Source organism: Microcebus murinus, chromosome 5 (assembly GCF_040939455.1).
Source record: "Microcebus murinus isolate Inina chromosome 5, M.murinus_Inina_mat1.0, whole genome shotgun sequence".
Taxonomy (NCBI): Eukaryota; Metazoa; Chordata; class Mammalia; order Primates; family Cheirogaleidae; genus Microcebus; species Microcebus murinus.
The window spans coordinates 15,545,378-15,570,984 of NC_134108.1; the positions used below are offsets into that span (position 1 = coordinate 15,545,378).

The 25,607-nt window shown below is 50.5% G+C and overlaps 2 long non-coding RNA genes and 1 pseudogene across 3 annotated transcripts; all 3 read right to left on the reverse strand.

Moving 5' to 3' along the window:
* Positions 1–309: 309 nt before the first annotated feature.
* Positions 310–3,353, reverse strand: LOC142870920 (E3 ubiquitin-protein ligase ZNRF2 pseudogene; annotated as a pseudogene).
* On the reverse strand, positions 310–24,680 carry LOC142870921 (uncharacterized). Of its 2 annotated transcripts, none has more exons than XR_012919255.1 (5): positions 24,500–24,680; positions 23,049–23,586; positions 11,645–12,176; positions 10,029–10,163; positions 310–2,360 (listed from the first exon to the last, which is right to left on the reverse strand). It is a non-coding gene; the product is annotated as an uncharacterized LOC142870921 (long non-coding RNA). The 2 variants fall into 2 exon arrangements; XR_012919254.1 differs by having other exon boundaries at positions 310–2,379.
* LOC142870922 (uncharacterized) lies at positions 18,069–21,548 on the reverse strand. The gene is made up of 3 exons (XR_012919256.1): positions 21,378–21,548; positions 19,051–19,477; positions 18,069–18,152 (listed from the first exon to the last, which is right to left on the reverse strand). It is a non-coding gene; the product is annotated as an uncharacterized LOC142870922 (long non-coding RNA).
* Positions 24,681–25,607: the final 927 nt, after the last annotated feature.

A 25,607-nucleotide genomic window follows, 5' to 3' on the forward strand; every position in this document is an offset into this window, starting at 1 on the left:
AAATCAATTATTCACATTCTAAGAGGTTTTACTTGAGGGGATTGTGCAGGAGGGAAGGAAAGCTCACAAAATTGAAAATATGAAATAAAATAAATTCGAATTAAGATTTTATATTAATAGAAAAATTTTTTCTAATATTTCCCTTGAGGGAAGAAAATTTTCCATAACTGGTTAAAAAGCACCTACGAAACTGTGCTGTCAGCTGTCACAACGGAGGTTTTGGATTCTTTTAGCAATTGCAGCATAACAAAAGGCATTTCACAGCATCACTTTAGAGAAAATGTTATCTGATCTAGAATCACACAGAAAGCAATTAAAAACTCTTTTAATTATTTATAATACACAAATTTTTCTGGGTAGCAGCAGTTGCTCCTGTACTTGCCCTTTTAAAAAAAACTATGAGCCGGGCGCGGTGGCTCACGCCTGTAATCCTAGCACTCTGGGAGACTGAGGCGGGCGGATCGCTCGAGGTCAGGAGTTCGAAACCAGCCTGAGCAAGAGCGAGACCCCGTCTCTACTATAAATAGAAAGAAATTAATTGGCCAAGTAATGCATACAGAAAAAATTAGCTGGGCATGGTGGCACATGCCTGTAGTCCCAGCTACTCGGGAGGCTGAGGCAGGAGGATTGCTTGAGCCCAGGAGTTTGAGGTTGCTGTGAGCTAGGCTGACGCCATGGCACTCACTCTAGCCAGGGCAACAGAGTAAGACTCTGTCTCAAAAGAAAAAAAAATATGAAACAGAAGCAATAGAATAGGGGAAAAAATTAGAGAAGAGTAACAGTAGCAGCATTAAATAAAAAAGCAAAATTTTAAATACATTAAAGAAAGCTTCAAAAAAGGAAACAGTTTTGTGCAACTTTCAATTATACCAAGTAAAGTGCACTAGCTAAATATTCACTGATAACATTTTCCCTATGCTGAAAAGACAAAATCTACTTATCAGTATTTTTTCATATTAAAAAAGACATTCACTATTGTAGCGCTGACAGCTCTCTTCCAGTATTTTTAACCATTCAGATGTATTTTGTGGGAATATTTATTCACATAACTTTGCTTAATACATTTCTTTCTACACAAAACTGAATTTAAAACTCTCTATATGACATTTTCAATTACAGTAATAACACATTAATAAATTATAAATTAACAAAATCTTCATATTTGCTTTGAAAAAAAGCATTTATCAAATGCTAACCTCCAGATTTTCTGGAAAATTAAAGATGCAAATTGCTATAAATCTGGCATCCCAATTAAATTCTGATTTTTAAAAGTATATAAAATCTCCCTCAAATTATTCCAAGTTCTACTCCAAAAAACTTTATTTTACCCTTTTCAAAAGTTATTAAGTTTACAACTTGCTAAACATTCTACCCAAATGAGGGAAAACCGCCTGGAGATGCAAAGCACATGAAAATAATTATGTGAAAAGAACAAACAAAAAATTCCCGTTAAAACAAAGTTATTGTAGCTGGCAACACTTAAAATTGGTAATTTGTGTTTTTTCAAAAGTTGCATAGCTGCAAGATGATTCACTGCTGATTAAATGTTGAGCAGTTTTATTTAAGAGGAAACAATATATTTAATAAATTGCAATTCAGTAGACAATTGTACATTTAATTAATTAAAATGTAATTATGTAACTTGATTTATTCTGTGGACTGCATTCTGATAATATTAAACCTTTAATTTAAAAATATTAGCATATTTTAGCTTTCCTATGTAGAAGTCTATTTTCCACTCTGAGGGGGAAAAATGGAAGAACTTCAGATCATGGTCTACATTCAGAGAATGTTTTTACTGCTTGATTACATTTCTTGGTTTCACATTTAAGACTTTAGTTTATTTATTTATTTTGTTTGTTTGTTTGTTTTTTTCTTTTTTTTTTTTCATTTTGTTTTTTAAGACTTTAGTTTATAAGAAGTAAATTATGTGGTTTTCCAATTTAAGAATAGATGAATGCAGAAACATTATGTTGGGGAAAATAGAGAGACCCCAAACTAAAAGGCAAAACAAATCAAAACAGAACTAGTTGCACAGCTCTGGAGAACTTAATAAAAAGTAAATCAACTTTTAAATCAGTTAACTTTGGCGTCTGAATACAAAACGTCTATCAGTATTACCTATGTAGATGACTAATAAGGGATGTGCAGCATTTTCAAAATCCCCGTGTGTCCTTGATATGCATGTTTGGTACACTGAGTTCTGCGGTAACTGTCCTCTCTGCAGCAGGGCTTTCTTCCTGCATGACTGTCCATCTCTGTATTACCAAGTCTCACAAAACTCAGATTTCTGGCTGAGTATCCCCGTGTTTCTGTTTCTCCAGAGACATGTCTTCATATCCTCTCAGTTTTTCAAGCATCTTGAAAAGACAAGAAAACCTATAAAACAGGAATCTGAGGCTTAATCTGAAGGGTGCTCAGAGCAGGATCTATTTACTTCAAACCATTCATCTATGCAGCCTTTATGATATATGCATGGACAAGGCAGTCGTGCTATGGCATCTCCCTGTTGCAATTCTTCAAGGCATATTGCACATTCCCCAGCATCTTTACTCAGTACATCCTCATTATAGGTTATTCTTGGCTTCGTTAAACACATCACGAGATGCAAATCCATTTCATCTCAGGGTACAAACTGTGAGCATACAGGGCACTTAAATCCTGCAAACGTGTGCGGCGGCGAGAGGTGAGCTGGTAAGGAGCCGATCACCAGGCGCGGCCCGCCAGGGCCCCCGCCCGCCTGCGGGTCCCTGCTGCCGCCGCCGTCCTCGGGGCTGCTGTGCACCGACCCAGTGCTGCGAGCCCTACGGGCCGGGCCGCTGCTGCTGTTGGGGATGTTGAAGGAGGACTGCGCGGCGCGGCACCCGATGCCACACTCCCCACCGCCCCGCCGAGGCCGCCGCGGCGCCGCCTGAGGCGCTGGGCTGCTGCGCGCCGGGCACCTGAGCCGGAAACCTCCCCGCAGCCGCCGCCTGCGGTCCCGTTGGCCCCTCCACTGCTGCTGGAAGGTAGATCCGAGCCCCAGTACGCGCGGGTGCGGCCGTTAGCAGCGGCCGGGCCGCTCTGCTTGGCGCCCATGTCCGCCCTGCCCCGGGCCGGGCCGGGCACAGCGCTCCCTTCGACCTTTTAAATAATTCTTTGATTGCTTCCACCATTACAGCTAAACTTCTGGAAATCTCATCTGAGAGTGATCTGGACTCAAACCTACTAGCCTTCCAGAACCTGTTTCCACCCACAGTGAGCTCCCTAAAAGTCCAACCCATCATGGATACCAGGCTCCAATAATATGCGGTGGGACATATGACTCCGTAGGGTGCTTTGCCTCCTCTTTATATTTCTCCTGTCGCGATATTAATGCTGCCACAGCCCAGCTTATACACCAGGCCCCTCAGGCCTTTGTCCCTGCTGGGAGCCCTAATAATAATAACTGTAAGGCTGGTGACAAGCCCCCCCTTCCCCTCCCTAGATCAAAAAGAAAAGGCTCAGGAGACCAGAACCGCCAAGGACAAACTACCTGACCCCTCTGAGAAAAACCACACCCAGATGTCCACCCAGATAAGAACCTTTCACATTTGGGCTCCTGGATTCCACAAATACCGCCAGCCCCTATTTCTCAATGACCAAAGGTCGCCCCAGTTCTTCCCACCAAAAGTCCCTAGCCCACCCCAAAGGGTATAAAAGGCCGCACTCCCTTCTAATGGAGGCGACTTCAGGGCACACCCCCCCCTTGAGGCCCCAGAACCTCCTCCAGGAGCACTAAATAAAGCCACATGGTTTAGCCCCCACTCTTTCTCTCTGTCTTTTCTTTTTGCGGCCAATGAAAAAACTTACATTTGGTGCCAAAACCCGGGAAGTGAGTCTTGGCCACGCTGGCCTGCCTCACAGCCGTGGTTGCACCGTACCCTCTGGTGTCTTCCTGACCTCGCACTGGGATCTCCACCAGACACCAGTCGACTAATTGTCCTGGGTAAGTTCATCTGCCCTTGCGTTCCTAGCCCAACGGGTCCATTCCAGGGTCTCTGTCCATAAAACCTTGGGCCCAAGTCAGAGATCCTCATTCATAAGGACCTGAGTGTCTCAGGAACGCTTGAGCCCCTCAGTCAGTTCTTCCATCAGTAAGGATTCATAAGGCCCTGAGTGCCTCCGGGACATCGAGTCCACTCAGTCGGTCCTTTCCAAGGCTCAGAGCCTTCTCTCCAAGGCTTGATCAGTGACCTGGGACGCTGGCTCCCTGATCTCATCCTTCCCTCATTGGACTAGGACACCATGGGCAGTCAACCCTTCAAAATAAAATTTAGCATGCCTCTGGGCTGTCTCTTAGCCAATCTTGCAGCCTTGGGCCTCAAGTCTGATATTCGGCCCAAGCAACTCATTTTCTGTTGTAACACCACTTGGCTGATGTACAAATTAGACAATGGGTCACAGTGACCTAAAAATGGGACTTTCAATTTCAAAATCTTACAAGATCTTGATAACTTTTGTCACCAAAATGGCAAATGGGAAGAGATCTCTTATGTCCAGGCTTCTATATGCGCTCTGGTCCTTCCCTCTGTCAGACCTGTGACCCCTCCTACCCTCCTTGCGCAGAGTCCTCCCGCCATCCTTGGCCTCTTCCACCTCTCAGGCCAAAGGACTCATTAGAAACCTCTCTGACACCTTCTCTGACTTCGTTACCTTTCCCCCTGCTCAGCCTCCACCATATCCGGGTCTTCCTCCTCCTCCTCCTCCTAGTGCCCCACCATCCTCTGCTACTGCTCTCGCTGGCTCTGCACCATTGTCCCCTGTCAGTCACCACACTCCATCCCACACAAGACCCTCAGACCAAACCCTTCTCTGCCCCCTGCAAGAGGTAGCCGGTGTCAAAGGGGTCATGCACATCCATGTTCCCTTCTCCCTTTCTGATCTCTCTCAGATTGAAAAGCTTTTAGGCTCCTTTTCTAACGACCCTGTGGCCTACACCGAAGAGTTCCACTATCTTACGTAAGTATATGATTTGACCTGGCATGACATTTTTGTTATTCTGGCCTCTACTCTTATGACAAGCTTAGAGAAATCACTCAAAAGCCAGATGAAAATCCTGCGGCCTTCCTCAGCCACTTTATGGATGCTCTCATCCAGTATCCCCGCTTAGATCCCACTTCCCCAGCAGGGGCTACCATCCTTGCAACTCACTTTATCACCCAGTCCTCCTCTGACATTAGACACAAACTTAAAAAGGCAGAAGGCCCTCAGACTCCTATCCGAGACCTGGTGAATATGGCATTTAAAATCTTTAATTCCCAGGCTGGGCATGGTGGCTCATACCTATAATCCTAGCATTCTGGGAGGCCGAGGTGGGCGGGTCACTTGAGGTCAAGAGTTCAAAACTAGCCTGAGCAAGAGCAAGACCCCATCTCTACTATAAATAGAAAGAAATTAATAGGCCAACTAATACATATAGAAAAAATTAGCCGGGCATGGTTGCGCATGCCTGTAGTCCCAGCTACTCGGGAGGCTGAGGCAGCAGGATCGCTTGAGCCCAGGAGTTTGAAGTTGCTATGAGCTAGGCTGACTCCATGGCACTCACTCTAGCCTGGGCAACAAAGTGAGACTCTGTCTCAAAAATAAATAAATAAATAAATAAATAAAATCTTTAATTCCCGAGATTAACATGCAGAGGCCAAAAGGAAGGCCTATGTCTACTAAAAGGCACACCTGCAAGCCCAATCCTTGATTGCAGCCCTGCGGCCGGCGGGGCCCGAAAAGCCATCGACCTTGTCTAAAGCAACCAGCCATACTCCACTGGGCACCTGCTTAAAGTGCAGTAAGGAAGGCCACTGGGCCAACTGGTGCCCACAGCAACGTCCGCCCACTAAGCCTTGTCCGGCCTGTGGTCAAGAGGGACACTGGAAGAGTGATTGCCCCTTGGGACAAATGTCCACAGGGTCAGTCCTTCCACCCCCAGACCTGCTGTTGACGGTTTGGGGCTTGGCTGCAAAAGACTGATGAAGCCCTGGCTCTGCGACCTCAATCACCCTCGCCGAGCCCAGGGTAACAATCAAGGTGATGGGTAAGACAGTGTCCTTTCTGATTGACACGGGGGGCTATCTACTCTGTCCTACCTTCTTTTTCTGGCCCTACTTATCCTTCCCAGGTGTCGGTTATGGGTATGGATGCCAATCTTTCACGGCCCCCTACTACTGGCCCTCTGACATGTCTTATAGACGACCGTCCTATTGTTGCGGCAAGTGACCAGGAAAAGAACTGAGCAGCACACAGAGGGTCAGAGAGTCAGCTTTTATTTCCCTGGTGGGCTCAGAGGGGCATATCACCAAATTTTGATCACCGCTTCCTTATTTCTCTTCAGTTTTATATACTTCTTGGGGTTACACACAACCAATATCCAATTAACGATGGGATTAGTAGGATCAGCCATAAGCCTCACATATATCCAATCAGTAGTGGGTTTTGCCTCAGGGTGAGGGGCTTTCCCTATTACTATCACCCACTCCTTCCTTATCATGCCCTCCAGTCCAGTTCCACTTTTAGGAAGAGACTTATTAGCCAAATTAGGCACCACACTCCACTTTTCCTCAGGAACATCTGCCCTTCTCCTTCTATCCCTCTCTGCAGATTCCTCACCCCCGCCCTCCGCCTCTCCCGAGATGTGCCCTCTCCTGCCTGAACTTGTAGACTCTCAGGTTTGGGACACCTCCACCCCAGTGGTGGCCACACACCACACCCCTGTCCTCATGCAACTCAAAGACCCTTCATCCTTCTCTTCCCACCCCAGTTCCCTATTTCACCAACCCACGGCAGAGGTCTAAAACCCATCATAGAACGTCTTCTGTGTGAAAAACTTTTAATCCCAACTAATTTCCCCTATAACACATCCATTCTCCTGGTAAAGAAGCCAACAGGTCCTACCAGCTGGTCCAGTACCTGAGGCTCATTAACCAGGCTGTTGTCCCCATACACCCTGTGGTACCTAATCCCTACACTCTACTTTCTTATATTCCACCCTCCACTACCCACTTTTCTGTTCTGGACCTCAAAGATGCCTTCTTTGCTCATATTTAGTATCATTATCATTAGACCAAATATTAAATTTACTTATCAAAAATCACACATTATTTTGTCTGTGGCTGAGTTTATATTTTCCTAATCTTTATGTCAAATCTTGACACCTCAAGAACATAAAAAAGGGCCAGGCCCAGTGGCTCACGCCTGTAATCCTAGCACTCTGGGAGGCCAAGATGGGCGGATTGTTCGAGGTCAGGAGTTTGAAACCAGCCTGAGCAAGAGCGAAACCCTGTCTCTACTATAAATAGAAAGCAATTTAATTGGCCAACTGAAAATATATAGAAAAAATTAGCACCTTTTTATTTTTTAAATAATAACCCAACTTATTTACCAAAGATTACTAAATTCACATGAACTTCGGGCAGGCCACGAGAAGATCAGCTACTTCTCCCCATGAGAAACCAGGGTCCGTTAGGTAGTAGTCATCACAGAGGATAAGAAATTAATAGGAAATAGAGAAAATAAGGGAAATAAAAGAATACACAGAGATGAAGGTATAGTTTTATAGGTTTATATGAAGTAATTAAGATAAAGGGTACTCCTGAGGGTACTCAGGAGTCTCCACTACATCTCTGTTAATAGTGAAGCCTCGAGGTTAGATTCACATAGGTTGTTTTTTTTCTTTTTTTTTTTTTGAGACAGAGTCTCACTCTGTTGCCCAGGCTAGAGAGTGCCATGGCATCAGCCTAGCTCACAGCAACCTCAATCTCCTGGGCTCAAGTGATCCTACTGCCTCAGCCTCCCAAGTAGCTGGGACTACAGGCATGTTCGACCTAATTTTTTGTATATATATATTTTATTTGGTGAATTAATTTCTTTCTAATTTTGGTAGAGACGGGGTCTCAACTGAGGCTGGTTTGGAACTCCTGACCTCGAGCAATCCACCCGCCTCTCGGCCTCCCAGAGTGTTAGGATTACAGGCATGAGCCACCTCCCCCAGCCAATTTATAATCTATTCTATCTAGGTGAACAAATAGTTACAAAATCTTTCAAGGACTAACCTCTAAGTTCTAAGAGATAGCTATCAATTAACAGAGAAGTAACACAGAGATATAGTGGCTCCATATTTCTTTTATCTAGTTATTGTGGATTTGAGACAGGAGAAAGCAGGAAGCTCAGCTCTCATGCTAATTTGCTCTTAGTCTCTGGGCTGGGCACTCCTTGTTCCAGCTCTCATCCTATTATGCCAAGTACTAACCTGTCTTGTCTTTCAAGATCAGGGAGGTGTTCCACTTCCTGTGCTGATGTCCCAGGGAAAGAAAAAATAAAAACAAAAACAAAAACAAAAACAACAACAACAACAACAAAAAAGATCAGGGAGGTGGTCACAGATCTGAGGTAACAAGAAGCCTAATGGAATGCATCTAAGAGAGCTTTGAGTGCCCTCCCAAGGTGAGGCAGCTCTTGATATGCAAACTAATGAGTACACATATTCTTTCAGGGCAAAACCCTGCAAAAACTCCTAAAATCAGTTCTGTCTTTAATATAGCAATATTGGGCAATACAATAAAATAATAATCTTATGAGCCACATCTCATTAATTCCTCAATCATTTTCCCTCAACATGAACCATTTGAGTTTGTTTAATTTGTGAACACTCCCTTAATTTTAAACCAGTCTGGAACCATGTAAGCACAAACATGCAATACATAGACACAAAACATTCCTAAACATATACACTCCCGCACATATACACAGGCACACAGAGCTCTAATAGATTTTTACCCTAGAACTCTAGCCATGAGATGGTAACACAAACTTACCAGTCTGTAAAAGACAGTTGGATCTAAATTTCTTCTGAAGACACTGGAACTTGTACACATGGCAAAGTTTAGTTGCCCTGATAGGTAACCTAATTACACCTGTGGATCAAAGTTTTTGGGTAAAGCAGTTTCCATGGCAGTTTGATTTTTTAAAAAACCTCTTTACCCTTTTTTTTTCCATAGTTCAAAATGAGTTTTCAGTGTCTTTGTTTTAGCTAGGACTGGCAGCAGGATCTCCAAGTAGCCTTTCAATCGTAAATACCATAAACAATGAGTTATCTTAACATCAATAGAAAAAGTTGGCAGGTTTTAGAGTAGACAGAATAGAGAGACAAATGGCTTGAGACATTTTAATTCCAATGGTAGTCGACCTCAGGGACCTCCAGTGGTAGGTCGACCAGTTGAGCTCTGAATTTTCCTTGATGTTATTTGCCCTTTGGTGAAAACTTGTGTACAGGAATTAGCTATAAGCAGCTGGAGGCCTAGAAAACCTAGCATGCCTTTGAATCTTCTCATTTACAAAAATACTTGCAAGTTGAGGTGCCACAAACCATCTGGGGTTCCCAATGGGGGTCATTCTCCTTGTCTTTCCTCATTTCTAAAGGATTTTCCATTTTTCTTTAAAGGAAGCAACTGAACTGTAATATAGGGTGTGGTGTCATGGATCAGAGTGTGCTAATTATGGGTGGGGCTCCTCAGTGTTTCACCATCGGGTTGGTCCCACCTACTTACTGTGTGGGTTTCTCTCTTGGGAGTCTAGTACCTCCCAGAGGGCTCAAAATGCTGGGTGATCAACTCTTATGCATTTCCTGGATGAGCCTTCTTTTAATTAATTTGTTGGGGAATTTTCTACAGGATCACTCGCACCTTGGGGAATTGCCCCAGGCAACTCCCACTCAGAACCCTGGTCACCCAAGGCTGCCAAGACTGGGAGGAGATTAAGATGCCCCTTCTCTTAGGAGCTGAAGAACTCAGTCTGTCATTAATCTATAAACAAGACAGTTCCGTTCCCTATTTCAAAAATGCACAGAAAAGCCAATTGAGATTAATTTTAGGATAAAAAGACAATGGAGAATACCCATTAGAATGCACCTCCAAATCTAAGTTAGGATCCCAAACAACAATTCCTAGGAAAAGAACCAGCTCAGAGTAAACCAAGACTATCAACCAAAAACAGGAGGTCCAGAGCTCAGGAGGACTTACCAGTTCCACCAAAGGAGAAGTAGAGTCGGAGGGTCCAAAATCTAGCCATGTTCAGGCTACCCCTTAGGTGGTCCTGAGTCTTTTCTGAGCCCACGTGTGGGCTTCAATCTTGTCAACCGGAAAAAAAGCCAAACTCTGTAAAATAATTTTAAAAAGATTTATTCTGAGCCAAATTTGAGGACCATGACCTGGAGCCACACACCAAGAAGCCTTGAGCAAGTGGACTCACAGTGGCTGGGTTACAGTTTGGTTTTACACATTTCAGGGAGACAGGGGTTACAGGTAAAGTCATAAATCAATACATGGGAGGCAAACATGGGTTTGGCCAGAAAAGGTAGGCCATCTCAAACAGGGGTGGGGGTGGGGTTATAGGCTATAGGTGAGTTTAAAGATTCTTTGACTTGTAATTGATGAGTTTTGTCTAAAGACTTGTAATGTTTTAACATAAGGAGCTGTTTATCAGAGATAAGCCACCAGATGTATATTTGTTGTGTAAATTGAGGACCTACAGGTTTGTGTTGCACACCCTTAGGCCTGTTAAGGGTTACAAAGGATGTCTCCAAGAAAGGAGGGAGCCATGATGAGGCATGTCTGATCTCCGTCCTCTGGCAGACAATTTAGTTTAGGATATTCCTCTGTCCTCCTGGCAGACAATTTAGTTTAGGATATTCCTTCAGCCCCTGAGGAGGTCCACTCAGTTAGCCCATGGGGCAGTGAGCCTTAAGATTTTATTTTAATTCGCATGTATATAATAAAACAGGTGAAACGTTAGGTTTGTGCCAGGTGGGAACCCAAAACGTACATACAGGACAGAATGTGGTTAATGCAAAACTTAGGCTTGTAAAACAACAGCCACGGGAGTGAGGAGAACCCCCAGACCTTGTAAATCTAACCGAGGGCTGCTCCTTCTTATCCCCCCTGATGAGGATGGAACTACCCCCTCCCTATCCCTACAGGATGAGAAAGATGCAGGGGGCCCAGAAATTGGTTGTTTAAAAAAAATTTTTTTTAATTGCAGCGGCTGTTCTGGGCCAGTTACTCACTCCCCTCTGAGAAACCCTTTATAAAACCCAAGGCTTCCCCTTCCTTCATTTGCACACAGATGCTTAAAATAAACAGCAATATTTCACCATCAGTTGTTTCTTTTTCCCTTTAGTTCGGGCATTGTCATTTCAATATTTAAGCATTAGTTCTAGTGGGCTATTAGATGGAATTTTATCTTTATTTCTATTTTCTCTAGAAATTTCCTTGTGTTATTTCCTGTTCCGTATTCCTGGCGGTGTGTGCGCTAGTCTAGAGGTTCAACCCCCCTTTTCTGGAGGTTTCTTAACACTCTTGACTTTCGCTCCCTCAGTCTCCAGCCGCTTCCCTGCGGGAATTTAGGCAGCTCTTAACATTGGCGTGTAGGTACAACCCCCCGAGTAGCACCTAGTTCGAGACTAGATCCCGCCTTCAGTCGTATGAGGCAGCCACGGAACCGCGGGTCAGGACTTCACAATCGCTTCGTGCCCAAGGGCCGTCTCAGTCACACACACACACACACACACACTCACTCCCCCTCTGGAAAGTCGCCACCACCAAAGAAATACTTCGTCCACCCGGCGACAGTTCCTTACCTTGCTCTGTGCACAGAGTTGGCTACCTGGTCGCCGCGGTTCCTGCTTAGGTCTTTCCTCCCCGAGAGCCGAGAGCCCGGGGACCGTCCCGGCTTCGGGGGTCTCGATTGCCGGACCCCAAGGGCCCCAGTGAGGCAGCAGGACGCGCCTCCCGCAGGAGCAGGGATCGAGTCCTCCTTCCAAAGGGAACGGGTGAGCGGGCGGGCCCCGAATTGTGAGAAATGACCCGCGCTGTCCTCAAGAAAATAGTCAGACGCTGCGATCGTCGCGAAGGCCAGAGCTCCGCCGAGGTCCGGCGGCGGCCGGTCAGAGCAGCCGGCGCGGCGCGCTGTCGCCCTCGGTGGCCCAGGGGACCAGGTGAGTCTCCGCCCGCTGGCCGCGATTTCCAGGCACGGCCCGCTCTCCCCCACTGGAAAGGGGCGTTGTTGTTAGCACGCGCAGGCAGCGGCGGTAGGGGCCCTTGGAGCGGTCAGCGTTCAGAGGTGGCGGCTAGGCGGCACGGTGAGGTCTGCGGGAGTTACCTCCTGACGCTCTGGCAGAAAAGGTAAAGCCAAGGTTATCTCCCCTACCAAGGCCCCCGAGCGGCACCCCGCCTCCTCCGAGTCCCCCACCCCATCCGCGATACCCCGCCTCTGTCCGAGTCCCCCACCCCATCCGCGATACCCCGCCTCAGTCCGAGTCCCCCACCCCATCCGCGTTACCCCGCTCCAGTCCGAGTCCCCCACCCCATCCGCGTTACCCCGCTCCAGTCCGAGTCCCCCACCCCATCCGCGTTACCCCGCTCCAGTCCGAGTCCTCCACCCCATCCGCGATACCCCGCCTCGGTCCGAGTCCTCCACCCCCATCCGCGATACCCCGCCTCGGTCCGAGTCCTCCACCCCCATCCGCGATACCCCGCTTTGGTCCGAGTCCTCCACCCCATCCGCGATACCCCGCTTTGGTACGAGTCCTCCACCCCATCCGCGATACCCCGCTTTGGTACGAGTCCTCCACCACCATCCGCGCGATACCCCGCTTTGGTACGAGTCCTCCACCCCATCCGCGATACCCCGCTTCGGTCCGAGTCCCCCACCGCCATCCACGATACCCCGCTTCGGTCCGAGTCCCCCACCACCATCCGCGCGATACCCCGCCTTGGTCCGAGTCCTCCACCCCATCCGCGATACCCCGCCTCGGTTCGATTCCCCCACCCAGTCCGGGTTACCCCGCTTCGGTCTGAGGCTTACCAATTTGCCCCGGACTCGCTGGCCTGCCCCGCAGCAGAAGCAGTAGGGCGAGGAGGACGCAGCAGGTGCCATTGGAGACCTGGAGCCCAGAGGGTGGTAGATAGAGACGGAGCCAGCGAGCTTGCCAGGGAGCAGCCTGTCTGAATCACCCAGGGCTTGGAGGAGCTGCATTTATACTGTGCACGTCTTGCTCCGCCCTCACCAGGTGCTTGCTCCCTTAAATTGTCCTCTCACCGCCTGTGTGAGTCATCCCTGAAGCCGCCTGTCCCGGATACAGAGCTAGTCTTGGGGCTTCCAGAGCAGTTCTGAGATGGACTCCTCCACTGACCTCAGCCCTTGATTGCTCCACTGTTTCCAACTGACCCAGTTCCCACTTCCCTGACTTGGCTGGAGTCACAGCAGAGGTGCAGAACAACGCAACAGGCCAGGTTCCAGGGCAGTTGGGGCAGCAGGAAACAGCAGTACACCAAGGCTGTGTGTCCAGCTCCAAGCTCACAGGGGTGTCACCCCTGTCACCAAATATACATGTTCAAGTCTCTTAACTTTTCTGTGTATCAGTTGGAGCTTTCAGCCTTCAGGCCCGTTCTCTGTCAGAGTCTCATGTAGTCAGCCACTCACTCGGCCACCCAGCTGGCATTAAGTAATGGCAGGCTCATCTGGTGACAGAGAACAGATTCGGCACCTGTTGAGGCTGAGAAGGGCTCCTGAATCTTGATAAGTGGGGCCTGGTCCTGGGCCTTTGTTTCCACCCTGGAAAGAGACCCGGAGTGACAGGAAGAGGCCCTGGACTGGGTGCAGGGCTGCCTCTCTCCTCAGGGCGGCCTGGCTGTGCTGAGTGGAGGGAGGGCAGGACTAATGCCAGAGACAGGACCCTTCTCAGTGGCGAGTCCGTAGCAAGGGCAAGGACAGGGTTGCTTGTGTGAGCTCCTCATCTCATCTGTTTCCATAGCAGTTGTCAGTATCTAATTACGGAAACTTATGCACAGAAGAGTAGCCCACATCTGGGACATGCAAATTCAGGAATGATTCATACAGCTGGTGAGGGCGGAGCAACATAGCACAGTATAAAGGCAGCTCCTCCAAGCCCTGGGTGATTCAGACAGGCTGCTCCCTGGCAAGCTTGCTGGCACTGTCTCTACCATCCTCTGGGCTCCAGGTCTCCAAAGGCACCAGCCATGGGTTCTGAGTTGGGTCTGACCATCCTCGCCCTTCTGCTTCTGCTGCCTCACTCAGCCTGGGCTGGGCAGGCAGGTGAGTCTGGGGATGGACCCCAAGCGGGGTCAGGGTTGGGGACAAATGCAGGGACCTTGGACCGATGTGGAGGACAAGGGAGGACTTGCACCAAATGAGAGCCCGGCTCCTTGAAGGATGGGAACGAGCTCCTTGGACCATGCCCTGCTCCTCAGGTCCCCTCTGCAGGCTCCCTCCCACCGGTTCCCTATAGCTTGGCCCCCAATTCTTGATCCCGGGCAAGGAGAGGAGAGGAAATAGGCTACAAACTCCAGTAGGGAGAATGGGAGGGGCAAGAGGGCTGAAGAGGGACAGAATCACAGGTGATGCCCCCCCCCCAACTCCACCAGCCCTTCCCTGCCCTCTAAAAACAACAGAGCCCCATGGACAGGGCCCTGTCCAGGTGTGCTCAGGACTGTGGGGGGTTAGAGGGGTATACCACAGGGAAATGACCACAGACAACCCTGGAACAAGCACAGGCCCTGCTCTGCCCTTACAAAATCTCCCCACACTAACCCTCCAGCACCCCAGGCTCTATGCCCTTGAACTTGCAGCTGCACTTTGCCCAGGGATATCACCTGCTGGACAGGGGCTCAATAGCCACTTCCCACCCCTTCCTCCCCATTCATTGCGCCACAGCACAGGCCACAAAATTTTACACCTCACCTTAACCCACCTATCCCTCCACAAACCTCCCTCACTGTCCCCATCCATGAAGGGCCCCTAATACCTCCTTCACCAACTGGCACCTTGCCTCCATTGCCCGGGATGCACCTGCAAACATGGCCAACCAGGGCCACAGACCTAAGGTGGGGGGATGGGAAAGACATTTCCCCCAGTATGACACTGGGGATGCTGGTAAATAGAGGCATCCACCCCTGCCCTAGGGTCCCTCACCCACTTATTCTGCTTACTGGGGAGACAGGATCATATGCAATAATAGCCCCTGCTTAGAAAGGAGTCAGCAAATATTTTCCATAGAGTGAAGGGACTGGACACTTTCCTCTCTGCAGTGGTTGGTTCTTTCTCTGTGTCAAGTGCGGTCTCTCTGTGGAGCAAAAGCAGGCAAAGAGAACCTGCAGTGGGGGACCAAATGTAGCCACTGCATTAGTTTGCTGACCCCAGATCAGGATATTCACAGTATCCCAGGAATGGGTGCCCCATCCCCAGGGTGTCCTATCTCACCTATAAGGTGAAGAGTGAGAAGCCGGTCCTTCCCTTCCTGAGGCTTCTGGGTGGGGTAGATGAGATGGAAGTGCTGGTCCCATGGTTTGGGGCCTACTGCTCCTATTTTTGCTGTGGCTTCTTGGTCCATATGGGACAAGGGACATTCTCTGCAGCCACAGGTGTGAGCCCTGGGGAGGTGCTGGGACAGTGTGGTGTCCTGGGCATTGGGATGCCTGCTTGTGCAGCTTTGTTCCCTCTGACTCTGTTCCTGCCAATTCCAGGAAAATCACATATATCTTGTCACTACTGGGCCTATCTCCTCAGTGACCTGGTGGGTGAAGAGCCCAGCCTGTGATGGGCGGCCCCAAGACTGCAAAGTCACTGGTATCCCATGGTTGGAGGCTCTGTCTCTACTAGGGCCCAGCCATATTGCAGCCACTTTTATGGGGGAGGGGACACCAGCAGTGGCTGCAAGCCCCACCACCACTGCCCCTGCAGCCACTTTAAGTGGCTGGCATTTCCCCATTGCAAGTGAGAGGGCCTTACTTCTTAGCAGTAGGAGTCCATGTTGTGATTCTCCAACTAAGAATTGCCGTGAACTGCACAAAGCCCCCTTTCCAATCACACATGCCTCTAGGATTCTAGGGTGTTCTTGGACACATGGCCCTAAGGACAGGTCCAGTCACACTCATTCATCACATATATTGTCCATGGCTGGTTTTAAGCAGCAAAAAAAAAAACTGTGTGGTTGCAGGAGAGATCATATGGCCTGCAAAGCCTAAGATAGTTACCATATTAACTACAAGGCCAGTCCATCCCTGATACAAACCCAGGGAATATGAAATGACCACTGAATGTCTGTGGATCCAGGACCCCCTTCTGAGTAGGACCTCAGACAGGTGTCCATTCATTACCTTGCCCCAAAGGTGCTCATCAGTAACAGGGGCAGGATGGTGCCTCAGTCCCTGGGCAGGAGGTCAGCACACCCTGTCCAGCAGGAAGGTCTGGGTGTTTCCTGTTTCCTGGTGTGTAGCTACCAGAGGGAAGGCTCACATGGCTCTGTGGGGAGGCTGAAGGAGCTATTCATTGCCCTTGTGGGGTTTCAGGGACAATCCTAGGACTGTGGGCTCTCTTGTCATGGGTTCTAGGCCTGAGAAGTGGCTCAGTTCTGAAAACTGGGCAGGGGAGCCCAGTTTCTCCCTAAGGTGCTGCCTTCAGCCTCCTGAGCATTCATTCTGTGTTTAGCGTTTGTTGTTGTGACCATGTAAATCCGGCAGTATCCCGATTAGCTGCCATCTGTTCTGCCTCTTGCACCCCATGACCTGTAGCCATGGGCATCACCCTCTGAGGCTCTCTAATCAAGTCTGTCGCTGGACCCTCCTTGGTTCTGACAGTGCAGTGTCTCGCTCAGAGTATGTCAGGATTTTCAAGCCCATTGCTACTGGGGGCCATTTCAGGAGCAGCGTCTCCTAGCGCCAACCCTGCCTCAGCAACAGGCATCACTGAGCTCGTTCACAAGGCCGGGGCCCTTCGAACCGTGCATTCTTTCTGTGCTTGGTAGGCAAGGGTCCCTCGGGCTGTCCTACCCACCACAGTGCAGAGGACATTGTTCTGGGTTCCACACTCCAGCCACTCAGCACGTGCACTGCCCTGAGCCTTTGGATCCCCTCCTCCACCGCCCGCCACACAAGTCCTGCACTTTGTATTTCATGCCCTGTGGACCATGCCTGTGTCCAAGGTTCCACCAACATGTACTCAGCAGATGAGCATCACGCCAGGGCTTTGCCAACGTGTTAAAGCCTGTGGCCCATGACAATGAACTCCCCTTATGTGACCTGCATCCCACCCTCACCCCGCCCTGCCTGCCCAGCATGCCCAGGGCAGCCCCTCCACTCTCCCTCCCGCACCCACGTGGGCTGCTGCTGAAGGTGCTCTGGCACCCAGGCCTCTGCTCCCACCGCAGGCGGGCACCTCCCTGCGAGGCCATGTGCGGACCCGTGTGGGCAGAGGGCAGCTGGGACATGTCTGGGCACATGTGCTTCCTTGTCAGGCACAGACCTCTTCCTCCTGCTCCTAAAGCAAGAGAAGAATAATGGCCTTGATCTGGTGGACATGACAACCCAGGAGGGGCAATCCTGCCTTGGCCACCCAGCCCTTCAGAGGGAGTCTCTTCCTGTCATAATGGGTGGGGGGTGTCTCAGGGTCCCTTTCTGACCACCTAGCCCTCACCTGCCTTTCTCCTTCATAGAAACTCACACTCTTTCCTATGACTTCGCCATCACTCCTACATTCAGACCCTCACCACGGTGGTGTGAGGTTCAAGGCCAGGTGGATAAAAGGACTTTTCTTCACTATGACTGTCACAATAAGGCCAAACCCTGTGGTCCCCTGGGGAAGGAAATAAATGGCACAAATGCCTGGGAAGAACAGAAAGAAACACTGAGAGGCCTGGTGGAGGACCTCACACAGGAACTGCTTGAAAATCTACCAGAGAATTACACACGCAGGGGTAAGTTTACAATGGCCCAGAGTGGCACAGACCAGACACTGTGGTAGCTTACAGGCATTTCTTGCTTTCATGTAAAAAAAAAAAAAGGGTGGGGAGACAGGGGATGTTCGTCTGACCTAATAGGTCCAGGAGCAAATCCAAGATGTGGCAGAGAGAGCACGCCAGGAGATAGAAAAGGAACAGGGTGGGGGCACAGGATTTGTCCAGACCGGAGCTGATCTCTTTCCCACAGGGAGAGACCCTCTCACCCTGCAGGGCAGGATGTCTTGCCACAGAGACGCAGAAGGACATGCCACTGGATCCTGGCAGTTTGGTTTCAATGGACAGATGTTCCTCCTCTTTGACTCAGAGAATGGAAAGTGGGTTCTCCTTCATCCTGGAGCCAGACAGATGAGAGAGAAGTGGGAGCGTGACAGGGGCATGACCATGTTCTTTCACAAGATCTCCGTGGGAGATTGCACCAGATGGTTTGAGGACTTCTGGCTGCACTGGGAGAAAATGCTGAAGCCAACAGGTAAGTAACAAAACTAAATATGCTAGCTCTCTGGAGTTGAAATCTAATTACCCCAGCATGGGAGAAAGAATGTGATGTGTGAGGGAGGGAGACAAAGAGAGAGTGTGTGTGCATTTGTGTGTGAGCAACAATGATCCACTTGTGTTTGATTCTTCTTGGGAGGATGATATTAGTCTGGGTCACTGTCCTCCTTTCTCCCCTTACTCTCTGACATCTCTTCCTCACTGCACATACTTCTAGTCCATTCATTGTGATATTCTAAAAAGCCTCCAAACTGTGGGCATCATGATGTTTCCAGACTTAGGCCTGACTGTTCCCTCCTGCTAGAACCACTTCTCCTTTCCTCTCACCTGCTGTTTCTAGAAATCCTTCAAACCTCGTCAAATGCCAGCTCCAGAGACCCTCCCCTACCTACCCTCAGGCATCACCTCCTGTTCTACCAGGGAAGGAGAGATAAATTATGTGGTTCCCTTGCTTCCCTCAGAAGCCTGGGAGCTCCCTGAGGGCAGGACACGTCCCTGCCTCTTCCCGTCTTAGCTCAGCACCTATCCCAGCAGCTGCCACACAGCCCAGGTACAGACGTGTATGTTGCAGAAGGACCTGGGGCAGCAACAGCTGAGGAGGCGGCTTCTGAGATTTGGGGCTCAGACCAGGGCTGTCACTCTCCTGTTTCCATTTCAGCACCACCCGCTGAGGCCCCAGATACAGCCCAAGTCAAGGCCAGGGCCACCAGGTCCATCTGCTGCAGTCTGCTCCTCACCTGCTCCATCCTACTGGCCATCCGGAGAAAGTGCCTGGAGTGACAGGTGCTGTGGGCAGGTTTAGGAGGGGAGCAGGGCAGTGGTGAGGTGGGGACTCCCAGAGCACCTCCACCCCATCTTTTCCACGGGAACTTCTCATCCCAGAATGAGACAGGGGAAAGAGACCTCCTGTCACTTCACAGTAGTACCCTCGGCCAGCTCCACTCTGAGTTCTTATGAGTTGTCACATCACAAGCCAGCGGGAAGGGAGGCCCACACAAGGCTTGGGGCATCTGGACACTGGAGGGGAGCAGCAGCATCAGGGGATTTTCAGAGCAGGCTGTGTGTCCTATGGGCCATACTGGGTGGCGAGCAGACAGCAGGACCACGGGCACGGGCAGCACCTTGGTGGCTCCACGTGATGTTTCAAAGGGAAATAGGTTTTATCTACAAGAGAGCAGCGGAACTGGCTCTAAATCCAGGAGAAGAAGATGCAATGTCCTTGACACTCCCAATTCCAAAGGATGGATTTCAGGGCTGCATTCCATGGAACGTGGCTGGGGACACAACAGCTAAGCTGGAGGTTGAGAGCAGAGAATGTTCGGGTTGAGATTGAGAACAAGGCCAGTCGCCCCAGACCCTGGGACTCTGGCTGGATCCTGGGTCCTTGGCAATGTTCCTGACACCCAACCTCCTGCACACTCCAGACCCTGAGCCAGCGGATGAGCAGAATTGACTCTGAGGACAGGTGGGCTGAGATGTGGCTGGAGTCCCAGGGTCACAGCTGAGCTGGACCAGGGATGGATGGCGACAGTCACATTCAGGGGTGAGGAGAGCTCCTAAAATCAGTTCTGTCTTTAATATAGCAATATTGGGCAATACAATAAAATAATAATCTTATGAGCTACATCTCATTAATTCCTCAATCATTTTCCCTCAACATGAACCATTTGAGTTTGTTTAATTTGTGAACGCTCCCTTAATTTTAAACCAGTCTGGAACCATGTAAGCACAAACATGCAATACATAGACAGACACAAAACATACCTAAACATATACACTCCCACACATATACACAGGCACACAGAGCTCTAATAGATTTTTACCCTAGAACTCTAGCCATGAGATGGTAACACAAACTTACCAGTCTGTAAAAGACAGTTGGATCTAAATTTCTTCTGAAGACACTGGAACTTGTACACATGGCAAAGTTTAGTTGCCCTGATAGGTAACCTAATTACACCTGTGGATCAAAGTTTTTGGGTAAAGCAGTTTCCATGGCAGTTTGATTTTTTAAAAAACCTCTTCACCCTTTTTTTTCCTTTAGTTCAAAATGAGTTTTCAGTGTCTTTGTTTTAGCTAGGACTGGCAGCAGGATCTCCAAGTAGCCTTTCAATCGTAAATACCATAAACAATGAGTTATCTTAACATCAATAGAAAAAGTTGGCAGGTTTTAGAGTAGACAGAATAGAGAGACAAATGGCTTGAGACATTTTAATTCCAATGGTAGTCGACCTCAGGGACCTCCAGTGGTAGGTCCACCAGTTGAGCTCTGAATTTTCCTTGATGTTATTTGCCCTTTGGTGAAAACTTGTGTACAGGAATTAGCTATAAGCAGCTGGAGGCCTAGAAAACCTAGCATGCCTTTGAATCTTCTCATTTACAAAAATACTTGCAAGTTGAGGTGCCACAAACCATCTGGGGTTCCCAATGGGGGTCATTCTCCTTGTCTTTCCTCATTTCTAAAGGATTTTCCATTTTTCTTTAAAGGAAGCAACTGAACTGTAATATAGGGTGTGGTGTCATGGATCAGAGTGTGCTAATTATGGGTGGGGCTCCTCAGAGTTTCACCATCGGGTTGGTCCCACCTACTTACTGTCTGGGTTTCTCTCTTGGGAGTCTAGTACCTCCCAGAGGGCTCAAAATGCCGGGTGATCAACTCTTATGCATTTCCTGGAGGAGCCTTCTTTTAATTAATTTGCTGGGGAATTTTCTACAGGATCACTCGCACCTTGGGGAATTGCCCCAGGCAACTCCCACTCAGAACCCTGGTCACCCAAGGCTGCCAAGGCTGGGAGGAGATTAAGATGCCCCTTCTCTTAGGAGCTGAAGAACTCAGTCTGTCATTAATCTATAAACAAGACAGTTCCGTTCCCTATTTCAAAAATGCACAGAAAAGCCAATTGAGATTAATTTTAGGATAAAAAGACAATGGAGAATACCCATTAGAATGCACCTCCAAATCTAAGTTAGGATCCCAAACAACAATTCCTAGGAAAAGAACCAGCTCAGAGTAAACCAAGACTATCAACCAAAAACAGGAGGTCCAGAGCTCAGGAGGACTTACAAGTTCCACCAAAGGAGAAGTAGAGTCGGAGGGTCCAAAATCTAGCCATGTTCAGGCTACCCCTTAGGTGGTCCTGAGTCTTTTCTGAGCCCACGTGTGGGCTTCAATCTTGTCAACCGGAAAAAAAGCCAAACTCTGTAAAATAATTTTAAAAAGATTTATTCTGAGCCAAATTTGAGGACCATGACCTGGAGCCACACACCAAGAAGCGTTGAGCAAGTGGACTCACAGTGGCTGGGTTACAGTTTCGTTTTACACATTTCAGGGAGACAGGGGTTACAGGTAAAGTCATAAATCAATACATGGGAGGCAAACATGGGTTTGGCCAGAAAAGGTAGGCCATCTCAAACAGGGGTGGGGGTGGGGTTATAGGCTATAGGTGAGTTTAAAGATTCTTTGACTTGCAATTGATGAGTTTTGTCTAAAGACTTGTAATGTTTTAACATAAGGAGCTGTTTATCAGAGATAAGCCACCAGATGTATATTTGTTGTGTAAATTGAGGACCTACAGGTTTGTGTTGCACACCCTTAGGCCTGTTAAGGGTTACAAAGGATGTCTCCAAGAAAGGAGGGAGCCATGATGAGGCATGTCTGATCTCCGTCCTCTGGCAGACAATTTAGTTTAGGATATTCCTCTGTCCTCCTGGCAGACAATTTAGTTTAGGATATTCCTTCAGCCCCTGAGGAGGTCCACTCAGTTAGCCCATGGGGCAGTGAGCCTTAAGATTTTATTTTAATTCGCATGTATATAATAAAACAGGTGAAACGTTAGGTTTGTGCCAGGTGGGAACCCAAAAAGTACATACAGGACAGAATGTGGTTAATGCAAAACTTAGGCTTGTAAAACAACAGCCACGGGAGTGAGGAGAACCCCAGACCTTGTAAATCTAACCGAGGGCTGCTCCTTCTTATCCCCCCTGATGAGGATGGAACTACCCCCTTCCTATCCCTACAGGATGAGAAAGATGCAGGGGGCCCAGAAATTGGTTGTTTAAAAAAATTTTTTTTTAATTGCAGCGGCTGTTCTGGGCCAGTTACTCACTCCCCTCTGAGAAACCCTTTATAAAACCCAAGGCTTCCCCTTCCTTCAGGGTGGAGGCTCTTCGGCCTCCACCCATTTGCACACAGATGCTTAAAATAAACAGCAATATTTCACCATCAGTTGTTTCTTTTTCCCTTTAGTTCGGGCATTGTCATTTCAATATTTAAGCATTAGTTCTAGTGGGCTATTAGATGGAATTTTATCTTTATTTCTATTTTCTCTAGAAATTTCCTTGTGTTATTTCCTGTTCCGTATTCCTGGCGGTGTGTGCGCTAGTCTAGAGGTTCAACCCCCCTTTTCTGGAGGTTTCTTAACACTCTTGACTTTCGCTTCCTCAGTCTCCAGCCGCTTCCCTGCGGGAATTTAGGCAGCTCTTAACATTGGCGTGTAGGTACAACCCCCCAGTAGCACCTAGTTCGAGACTAGATCCCGCCTTCAGTCGTATGAGGCAGCCACGGAACCGCGGATCAGGACTTCACAATCGCTTCGTGCCCAGGCCCGTCTCAGTCACACACACACACACACACACACACACACACACACACACACACACACACGCACACTCACTCCCCCTCTGGAAAGTCGCCACCACCAAAGAAATACTTCGTCCATCCGGCGACTGTTCTTACCTTGCTCTGTGCAGAGTTGGCTACCTGGTCGCCGCGGTTCCTGCTTAGGTCTTTCCTCCCCGAGAGCCGAGAGCCGAGAGCCCGGGGACCGTCCCGGCTTCGGGGGTCTCGATTGCCGGACCCCAAGGGCCCCAGTGAGGCAGCAGGACGCGCCTCCCGCAGGAGCAGGGATCGAGTCCTCCTTCCAAAGGGAACGGGTGAGCGGGCGGCCCCCGAATTGTGAGAAATGACCCGCGCTGTCCTCAAGAAAATAGTCAGACGCTGCGATCGTCGCGAAGGCCAGAGCTCCGCCGAGGTCCGGCGGCGGCCGGTCAGAGCAGCCGGCGCGGCGCGCTGTCGCCCTCGGTGGCCCAGGGGACCAGGTGAGTCTCCGCCCGTTGGCCGCGATTTCCAGGCACGGCCCGCTCTCCCCCGACTGGAAAGGGGCGATGTTGTCAACACGCGCAGGCAGCGGCGGTAGGGGCCCTTGGAGCGGTCAGCGTTCAGAGGTGGCGGCTAGGCGGCACGGTGAGGTCTGCGGGAGTTACCTCCTGACGCTCTGGCAGAAAAGGTGAAGCCAAGGTCATCTCCCCTACCAAGGCCCCCGAGCGGCACCCCGCCTCCTCCGAGTCCCCCACCCCATCCGCGATACCCCGCCTCTGTCCGAGTCCCCCACCCCATCCGCGATACCCCGCCTCCTCCAAGTCCCCCACCCCATCCGCGATACCCCGCCTCAGTCCGAGTCCCCCACCCCATCCGCGATACCCCGCCTCCTCCGAGTCCCCCACCCCATCCGCGATACCCCACCTCAGTCCGAGTCCCCCACCCCATCCGCGATACCCCACCTCTGTCCGAGTCCCCCACCCCATCCGCGATACCCCGCCTCTGTCCGAGTCCCCCACCCCATCCGCGTTACCCCGCCTCTGTCCGAGTCCCCCACCCCATCCGCGATACCCCGCCTCCTCCGAGTCCCCCACCCCATCCGCGTTACCCCGCCTCGGTCCGAGTCCCCCACCCCATCCGCGATACCCCACCTCAGTCCGAGTCCCCCACCCCATCCGCGATACCCCTCCTCTGTCCGAGTCCCTCACCCCATCCGGGATACCCCGCCTCGGTCCGAGTCCCCCACCCGTCCGCGATACCCTGCCTCAGTCCGAGTCCCCCACCCCATCCGCGATACCCCGCCTCTGTCGGAGTCCCCCACCCCATCCGCGATACCCCACCTCAGTCCGAGTCCCCCACCCCATCCGCGATACCCCGCCTCTGTCCGAGTCCTCCACCCCATCCGCGATACCCCCCCTCGGTCCGAGTCCCCCACCCCCATCCGCGATACCCCGCCTCTGTCCGAGTCCCCCACCGCCATCCGGGATACCCCGCCTCTGTCCGAGTCCCCCACCCCCATCCGTGATACCCCGCTTGGGTCCGAGTCCCCCAGAGCCATCCGCGTTACCCCGCTTCGGTCTGAGGCTCACCACATTTGTCCCGACCCGGGCTGGGGTCCATCCCGGGACTCACCGGCCCGCCCCGCCCAGGCCGAGCTCGGCAGCAGGAGCAGAAGCGGGAGGACGCTAGGAGCCAACTCGGAGCCCGGGCCGGAGCCATTGGAGACCCCGAGCCAAGCGGGTGGTGGAGACCGAGCGAGCAAGCCAGCTGGCCAGGGAGTGGCAGTCTGAGTCACCCAAGCGCTCCGAGGACGCTTTATAGAGTGTGGGGACTGGTGACTCACTCCTGCCCCGCCCAGGCCGCCCGGGCTTTCTAAAGCGCCCTCTCAGGGTTAGGCGACTCAAACTGCAGCTCTGGCCAGCTCTCTTGCTCTGGCTCCACCATCCACTGGGCTCCAGGTCTCCAATGGCACCAGCTGCGGGCTCCAGGCTGGGTCTGACCGTCCTCGCGCTTCTGCTTCTGCTGCTGCTGCTGCGCTCGGCCGGGGCAGGGCGGGCCGGTGAGTCCGGGGATGGACCCCAAGCGGGGGTCGGGGCAAATGCGGGGAGCCTTGCGATGAAGTGGGAGACAAGGGGGGACTTGCACCAAATAAGAGCCTAGCTTCTTGAAGGACAGGAAGGAGCTCCTCGGACCAGGTTCTGCTGCTCAGGTTCCCTCCGTAGCCTCCCTCCTTCCCATTCCACCTCGCTAGGCCCCGACTCTCCTGGCCCCCAATTCTCGCTGATAAGGAGAGGAGAGGAAACAGGCTACAGACTCTTGTCAGGAGAATGGAAGGAGCGAGAGGGCAGGAGGACAGAATCACAAGTGATGCCCTCCTCCTCCCTGCACACCACCAGCGCCTCCCCACCCTCTAGAAGCAACCAGAGCCCTTAGGACAGGGGTCCAGGTGTGCTTAGGTCTGCCCCTGGCAGGAGGTATACCACAGAGCACCTGCAGGGCAGGGGCTCCCAGACACTTCCCTCTCCTCCCTCCCCTCCGTCCCCGCTCATTCCGCCAAAGCACAGGTCACAAAATTTTATACCCCACCATAGCTCCCCAGTCTGCCCACAAGCCTCCCTCAATGTCCCTATCTATGAAGAGGCCCTAACACCTCCTCCACACCTGGCACCTTGTCCCGCACACACCCTGCCAACAAAG